The following is an 8,742-nucleotide window of genomic DNA, read 5'->3' on the forward strand; positions in this document are numbered from 1 at the left end:
GACCAGAGAACTCCATCCTGCCAGGCAGCCGTGGGAGAAGAGGAGCCAATGGAAACCAGGAGAACCTCTGAATTAGAGAGGACAAAGGCTGGGGTGTGATAGGAACAGAGTATCCAAAGAGAGAGGGGCTGTAAACTATCAAATACAATTCTAAGATCAGCAGATCCTACCACCCGGCACTCGCCACCACAACCAGCAGCTGCATAATGATGCCAGAGAAATAATAAGAGCAACTATGATCTCTTTCCAAACAGACTCTAAGATACGTGTCATCCTCACAGTTCTCTGAGAAAGGTGGTACTAGATTCTGTGTTCGGGAGGAAGAGAGCCGAGGCTCAGGGAATTTAAGAAAGTTGCCCAGAGCCCGTATGTGGTGGCACACACCTTTAATGGCACACACCTTTAATCCCAGCACTTCTGAGGCTGGGACAGGTGGATCTCTCTGAGTTCGAGGTCAGCCTGGTCTACACAGTGATTTCCAGTTCAGCCAAGTCTACATACATAGTGAGACCTTGGGAAGAAGAAAGGAAAAGAATCCCAGAGTCAGGTGGGGGTGACTTAGTGGGTAAAGGGGCCTGCTGCCAAGCCTGACCACCCGAGTTCTATCCCGCCTGAGTTCTATCCCGCCTGAGTTCTACCCCGCCTGAGTTCTACCTCCAAACTCCACATGGGTGAAGAGAAACTGACTCTGTGAGTTGTCCTCTGACACCCAAACATACACAGAAAAAAAATGGAGAAGGGGATGGGGGGAGAGAGAGAGAGAGAGGAGAAAGGGAGAGAGAGAGAGAGAGAGAGAGAGAGAGAGAGAGAGAGAGAGAGAGAGAGAGAGAGAGCTCCAGAACCATGCAAGCATCAACTCTAAAGGGTGCTCTGTCACTCTCTCTAGGGTAGTTTGGGTGGAAGGTTGAGACACAATGTGGGAAATGGCTATATGGTAAAAGGAGAGGAGACATCAAACTCTGAAGGTGTTTGGCTGTGAGGGGAATGAGGGGTCGAGAAGTGAACAATGGAAGAGCTCAAAACTACCTTCAGTGAGGGGTTTCTCCCTGGCTGCTTGACCTAGCTCTGCCCACTTTGTCCAGCTGTTCACTCAAGCCCATCACCCCCACTCCATGCTTCCAGGCCTGCAGCCCACACATGCCCCTACCATCTTCCTTCTGCTTCAGGTCCACGGATTCCTCAAAGCTTGCTTCTCACAGGAAGTCTTCCCGGTTAAGTGGCCAGCGCCAGCACGGGACGACCTCCGATGCCTCCTTTCACGGGGCCCTCATTTTACCAGAAACAGTCAGCTCACTCAGTCTTAACCAGCGCACTCACCATCTTCCTTTCCTGAAAAGGGTCTCTCTGCTCGCGTCCTGGTCTGAATTAAGTAGAACTGGAGGCTCTGGTAGATGTGGGAGGGCGGGGTTTGCCGGAGGAGTCTGCCAGCGGAAGTAGAAACAAACCAGCTTCGGTAGAAGTCAGGCATCCTGAAGAAGTCTGGCTATAAAATTAGGATTGACTCTTCAGCAAAAGCTTGAGGGAGGTGAGGGACTCCGTGGGCTTTCCTATTTATTAGTTTCTTTTGTCGAGATGGTCAGTGTGGGGAACGGTAAATGTGTTTCTCACCGGAAAGGGAAGGGCCTTAGGCCTGGCAGCAGGGGTGTATGATCCTGGAAATTTAGGAGGCCGAGGCAGAGAGATTACAAGTCCAAGGCTTACCCGGGCGGCCGGCACAGTAAATTCAAGGCCAACCTGGGCGACTTAGCAAGAACCCTGACTCAAAAGAAAAAGACAAAAGCGACAGGGTGTGGGGTATAGTGGAGTGCTGGAGTGCTGTGCTAGCATGGGTTCACTCCCAAGCAGTACACGAGAAGAGCCAGCGATGGGCTATTGACGAGTTGTGTCAGCTCTTCTCACAAGGGGTGAGCATCAGGGCAAACCAAAGGTCCCAAGGTGGAGGAAAGGGGGAAGCCCTTCCATTAGGATGAGGAAAATCTTGTGAAATGGCACCTATCTTCTTCATGAAGCAAGAAGATACCTACTCTCCAGGGGGGTCTGATCTCTGTTCACAGCTGGATCCTTCGGACTTGTAGGCACATGGTAGGTGCTCAGAGAATGTTCATTCAATGAGCGCCTGCTGAGAGCTGGTAAAACTGGAAGGAGTCTAAAGTAGCTGCTAGCGCCAGGGGAGTGATCCTGTAGCCAGACTAGAGTGAGAACAGGTGTCCTTGGGACCGTCATGTGCTTTCCAGCCCATACAATGAAAGAAAAACGGCCTCTTTTGGTGTCACACCCCAGTATTCCCCTAGCTCATATGGGCTCGGGCCCTGAGACCTTGTCCGTCAAAGGCCATCACCTACAATTCTCTTTGTCCCTGTCCTAGGAAGTTGCAACTAAACCACGTGGCCCACAGAAGGCAAAACAAGACTGTCCTGAATTCTCACATTAGATTTTATTTTATTTAGTATTAGTGTCTGTGTGCGTGCTCACACGTGCATGCGTGTGGGCAAGTGCACACGCAACTGTGTGGAGTCGGTTCTCCCTTTCTCCCTTCACTTGGGTTCTGTGCCTTTTTATCTTTGTACTGCAAGCACATTTACTTTTACTGAGCCATCTCGCAGGCCCTTCCACTGCCCCTCTGTCAAGTGTGAGAGTCCCAGCTCTTCATCTCTTCTCAGGAAACAGGGCAAACAGAGTGCGGTCTGCCCTTTCAGGTCATGTGAGTCTCATCCTCCTAGGAGCAGCTCTGCTACTCTGTGCCCTGTGAACATCTACACAAATGCCGGTCACCGGTCACTGTCACAGTGGCCAAAAAAGATAGTCCCGGAGGACCTGACAGGCTCTGAGGGCTGCATTCAGTTAACGAGCCTTTTCAGGATCGTGAGAGCTGGTAAGTGGGTTCAAGGGTCTCGAGAGAACTAGTTGATGCAAGAGTTTTATGTTCTTTTAAATAAGATTCTCTTTCAGTTGCAACCTTGTGTGGGGGAAGACACTGGGCAGTGTAGAGGTCTCCATCTCAGTCACTCACCACTGTGGGAGCTTGTTAAATGAATGACCATGAAGACTGCATGCCAGAAATCTTAGTACTGAGGACACGGAGGCCAGAGGATCAGGAGATCAAGGTCATCTTTGGTTATACAATGAGTTCCAGGTCAGTCTGGGCTACATGAGACCTTGTCTTAAAGAAACAAAACAAACAAACAAAAATCTCCAGAAAGAGTGTAGATGGCTGGACAGGTGGTTCAGTGGTTAGAGGCACTAGCCTCAAAGCCTGAAGGCCTGAGTTCAATGGCCCCCACCCACCCACATGGTAAAATCAGACAACTGACTCCGACAAGTTGTTCTCTGCCCTCCACATGTGTGCAGTGGGGATATGCGCAAGATCACCCACACATACATACATACATACATACATACATACATAATAAATAAAAAGTAAGATTTAAAAAAAAAAAAGAGTGTAGACGCTTGCAGAGGCTTCCATTGCCCACTTTTCTGAGAATTTGAGTTAGGACTCAGAAAAGTATAAGCTTTTCTTTTCCTTGTTTTTTTTTTTTTCCTTTCTGTTTTTGTTTGTTCGTTTGTTTTGTTTTTTGAGACAGGGTCTCTCTCTATGTAGTCCTGGCTGTAGGGTTTTCTTTCATTATCTTTTTTTCAGGTTTTGGCCAAAGGCTAAGCATGCTTTCCCTGGCACCATGGGCTCTTTGTTCTCTGCATCCGGTTAATGAGCCTTTCTGTGCCCCCACCTTGGCCATGGCTGCTCGTTGACCTCCACTGTCAACAGCATGGCTTGCCTTCTTCCTCTTCTCCATGTCCCTCACGGAAGCTGCCAGGACTCACAGCCTGCCTGCCATGGTGTTTCTCTCTTATGTGCTAATAAAAGTATTCTTGAGCTTCAACGTGTATAATAATAATAATAATAATAAATAGAGTATAGACTGGAGGTGTGATCAGTGGTAAAGTACTTGTCTTGCCTGTCACCTGTCACTGATAAAATCAGTCAATAAATACAAAGATAGTATAATTATGTTTTAGGACATTGGTTCTCAACCTGTGGGTCGCAACCTCCTTGACAAATTTCTATCTCCAAAAAAAGTATGTACATTATGATCCATAACAGTAGCAAAATTACAGTTATGAAGTAGCAACAAAAATAATTTTCGGGCCGGGGGTTGACACAACATGAGGGTCTGTATTAAAGGGTCTCGGCATTAGGAAGGTTGAGAACCGCTGCTCTAGAGGATAGTAATTATGAGTCATTTGATAGAAGTCACTGTAAAAACAATGAGTTTCACCTCCCAAATAGAAGGATTCTTCCAGGTTTTTACAACATTGAAAGACTTCTCATATCTATATAAAAAGATTGTAACTCTTGTGCTTTTAATGTTTAATTAAGACATAACATACAGGAAAGCACTTAATACAAGAGTGCTGATAAAAAAAAAACAGACACACTTGTGCAATGACCGCCCATCACCAGGACGCCCATCCCCCCCAGCACCCCTCCCGTCCCGATCATTCTTCCACTTCCCCAGGAAGGCCCTTCCTCTTTTCCAACACCATAGTTTGGCTTTGTGTGCGTTTTTGTTTGTGTACATTTGCATAAAAAAAACCTGTAGTTTGTGCTTTGGTTTCTTTTCCTAAATATATTTATGAGCTTGATCCTTGTTGCTCAGAAAAGCCATGGTTCTGGGCTGAGCCACAGTGGTGGAGTGCTTGCCTACCATATCGCAAGGCCTAGAGCTTCAGCCCTAGTGTAAAAAAGAAAAAAAGCAATAATTAATTGGTTTCCAATGCTGCATAGTATTCTAGTCTCTTATACAAAAATCTCTTAATGCACTTACATAGAATTGAGTGTTGTTGTTGTTTTTTCTACTTTGATCTCATCACCAAACATGTTGCTGGAACTTTGTATGTCCTCCAGTGCACATGTACTCATTTCTGCTTGCTATCAACCTCATGAGCATGAACTTTGGGAGACAATGCTAAACTGGTGTGGAGGTGATCCCATTAACTTACCACCAACAGAATGTCAGAGTTCTCTGTCCCACAGTCTCCAAGGACTTGGATAATGGGCTTGATAATGAAGTCTAGTGAATTACAATACAGTTATAATCACTGCATAATTTGTTTTAAACACTGTATTTTAATAAAGCAATTGTGGTTTTGTTTATAGCACAATAGGGCGAACCATAGATAACTTTATACTGCTCCCGAATATATTTTTGCTCAGCATATAGAAGACCAAGACAGGAGGATTTTGAGTTCCAGGCCAGCTTGGACCGTTGGCAAAGACCCCATAGCATCCATTTCCTTTCTTTCTGGTCTCAATACAAAAACACCAAGACAGACATGAAACCACTGGTGAGCTAAAGGACTCATCTGACATCTCCTTGGAAGTAAATGAGACGGACAAGGAGGGCTGTGGCTGAGTGGCAGAGAGCTGCCTGGAGGCTGTGGGTTCAATTCCCAGCACTGAAACCTGGAAAAATAAAATAGAAGTTAGACAAATTAAGTCAGCAACTATAAACAGCAACAGAGAAACAATCAACTTAAAAAAAAACAAATACAGAAGACTGAATGGGTCAGTGGTTAAGAGCACCGGCTGCTCTTCCAGAGGAGCTGGGTTTGATTCCCAGCACCCACATGATGGTTCACAACATCTGTAACTCCAGTCCTGGGGGACCTAACACCCTCCTCTGGCTTTTAGAGGTACCAGGCACACAAGTGGTACATACACATACATGCAGGTCAAATAGCCATGCACATAAAATAAAAATAATTTTAAATTTAAAAATAAATAAAGAATAAACTAGAATAATTAAGCATGATGTCGAGATTCCTCTAATTCAACCAAATTAGAAGCCAAAGCAGTTCAGTACCCACAACCTCAGCGGCAACAGGCGAGCCAGAGTTAGAAGTTTGGTTCATACAATACAGCCTCCCAGAAGTGCTCTCCGACATGATTTCTCTTATGTCTGATGTTTTTCCTGAAACTCAATTTAACTTCTCAAAGTTTGGATTCCTTTTAAAAATGTACTCAGTTACAGGTTGGTCTGTGGTCTGTAACTGTATAGCAATGCTTTCTCTCCCTAGTTAATTAGCAGACAATGCTCTGCTGAAATCCAATCCCGGCAGAACATTACTATCTGCCCATCACTCTTCAGAAAGGCAAGTGCGGTCTGTCTAAATTCCCGCTGCTTTCTCTGACAGCAAGTCAAGGTTTAGAGCAGTGGTTCTCAACCTTCCTAATGCTGTGGCCCTTTAATACAGTTCCTCATGTTGTGATGACCCCCCAACCATAAGACTGTTTGGTTGCTACTTCATAACTGTAACTTTGCTACTGCCATGAATTGTAAATATGTTATGTAAGATATCTGAATGTGACACCCCCGCCCCCGTGAAAGGGCCATCTGACTGCCCCCACGGGGTCATGACCCACAGGTTGAGAAATACAGGCTTAGAGTCTTACAAAGCAGTCCCTGTAAATATGCTGCTCTCTTTCCATTTGATGAGTATTAACCTTGTAACAGGACAGCCTTCACACAGAAGGACCGTAACACTGGCTCACAGTCCTCAGCGTGTGAGCTTTGAGTGACTGGGCTGGAATGGTCCATTTCATCCTGAGCTGCGCATTGACAATGGCTCCCATCCACAGAAGCCTGGCCTCCGGTTCTTAACCATAGCACATTTGTCCCCACAAGGGCCATGGTTTGAGTCTCCGATAATGGCTTTGACAAAATTGCTGAAACGTAATTTTCACTCACCTCTAATCTGATTCTCTTCTGTTAGTTCCTGGTATTAATGTAAAGTATTTATGTCCCCTAAATCCAAAGTTCTAAAGTGATGGCCCATAGACAGATCTAGTTTAACTATTGCTGTGTTTAAGATCCATTTGAAGCAATGCCAATAATCTAAAATATAATGAGTTCACATGAAACTTCAAATTATCACAGCCAAGCATGATGGTGTACACCTGTGATCCCAGCACTTGAGAAGTGGAAGCAAGAGGATCCGATAGTTTACTGCCAGCCTTGACTACATAATGAGTTTGAGGCTAGCCTGGGCAGCATGATACATTATCTCAGAAGAAAATTTAAAAAGAAAAGAAACCACCATAAACTCAGATTATTGGGACCAAGGAGAATAGTTCAGTCAGTAAAGTGTTTATCCTGTGTCTTAGTTAGGGTTTCTATTGCTGTGAGGAGACACCATGACCACAGCAACTCTTATAAATGTAAACATGTAACTGGGGTGGCTCACTTACAGTTTCTGAGGTTCAGTCCATTATCATCATGGTGGGGAGCATGGTGACTTGCAGGCAGATATGGTGCTGGAGAGGTAGTGGAGAGCCAAACATCTTGCAGGCCACAGGAAGTCGATTGAAACACTGGGCAGTATCCTGAGCATAGGAAACCTCAAAACCCACTCCCACAGTGACACACTTCCTCTAACAAGGCCATGCCCACTCCAACAAAGTCATACCTCCTGATAGTGCCACTCCCTATGAGCTTATGGGGGCCAGTTACATTCAAACTACCACATCCTGCAAGCATGAGGTTCTGAGTTCAATCCGCAGAACACACTTCAACAAAGCCTGGCATGGTGACAAGCCCCTTGAATCCTAGTACTAGAGAATCAGAGACAGGAATATCCTTGGGACTCCCTAGCCTACTCAATGAGCTACAGGCCAAAGACAGACTGTCTCAAAATACAAGGTGGGCAGTGCCCGAGGGATGACACCAGAAGTTGACTTATGTCTCCCACATGTACTTGCTCACAGGCATCAGCACAAATGTGTGCATACATGCACAAACACACATATACACAATAAAGAAACAATAACAAAAAAAACCACATTATCAGTGTCTTTGAGCTATCAAAAGCTTTAACCATTCAGGGTCCCACATTCCTGGTTGTGGCCAGAAGTAGCTGAGTGGAGTGGCCTCCTTCAAGGGTGACATGTCTCCCTGACTCACCACAATCTTTTATCCAGGCCTCCTTACCTTTTATGTGACCTTCTTGGCAACAATAGGCATTTGAGTTTTCAAACCCTGACCTCAGCCAGTTCTCCTAAGGCCAGGTGTCTGCCTGAACACAACAGTGTCAAGGTATTGGCAGCAACTGAGGACTCTCAACTGGGACAGTGGTAATTGTGCCCCCTGCAAGGTCCTGGTGGAGTGCCCAGTCCTTTGTTGCTGCCCTTTCTGTGTGCTGGATATTGGCAGGACTCCTCTGGCACACACAGGAACTGTGCCCATTGGAGAGTATCAGGATTTCTTCATCCCTCGGAACCTATTCCACATCCTTCTTCCGAAGCACATGCTGAGAAAATTGCTGGGCGATGTGATCTAGCTTTCTCTGATGAGCAGGAAACACAGTTGACAGGGAGATCTGTACATCCGAAGCTTTTTTTTTTTTTTTTTAAGCATCACATTTTCCCTCTGTGAGTCAACACATTCAACAATGCTATTTAAAATTCAATAACTAAAGACAAATGAAATGATAAAAATGGAACATCTTTTATGGAGAACGAACTAAATACATGTTTTGTTCAAAATGTCAAGCATTAGAAGACTTAAATAAAATATGGAAAGTGCGTTCCCTAGGGGAGATGAGCAATTCAGAACTCGAGGGGCTGACAACAGTGCCAATTCATATTTCAGACAAAAATGTAAGAAGGAGATGTGTATCACCTGCTGAGATGACATAAGCCAAGAAAGGTGGGGGGACTTCTGGGGCCAGGGGGAGAACAATGTG

Source organism: Peromyscus californicus, unplaced genomic scaffold (assembly GCF_007827085.1).
Source record: "Peromyscus californicus insignis strain IS unplaced genomic scaffold, ASM782708v3 Scaffold_13__1_contigs__length_99412109, whole genome shotgun sequence".
Classification (NCBI taxonomy): Eukaryota; Metazoa; Chordata; class Mammalia; order Rodentia; family Cricetidae; genus Peromyscus; species Peromyscus californicus.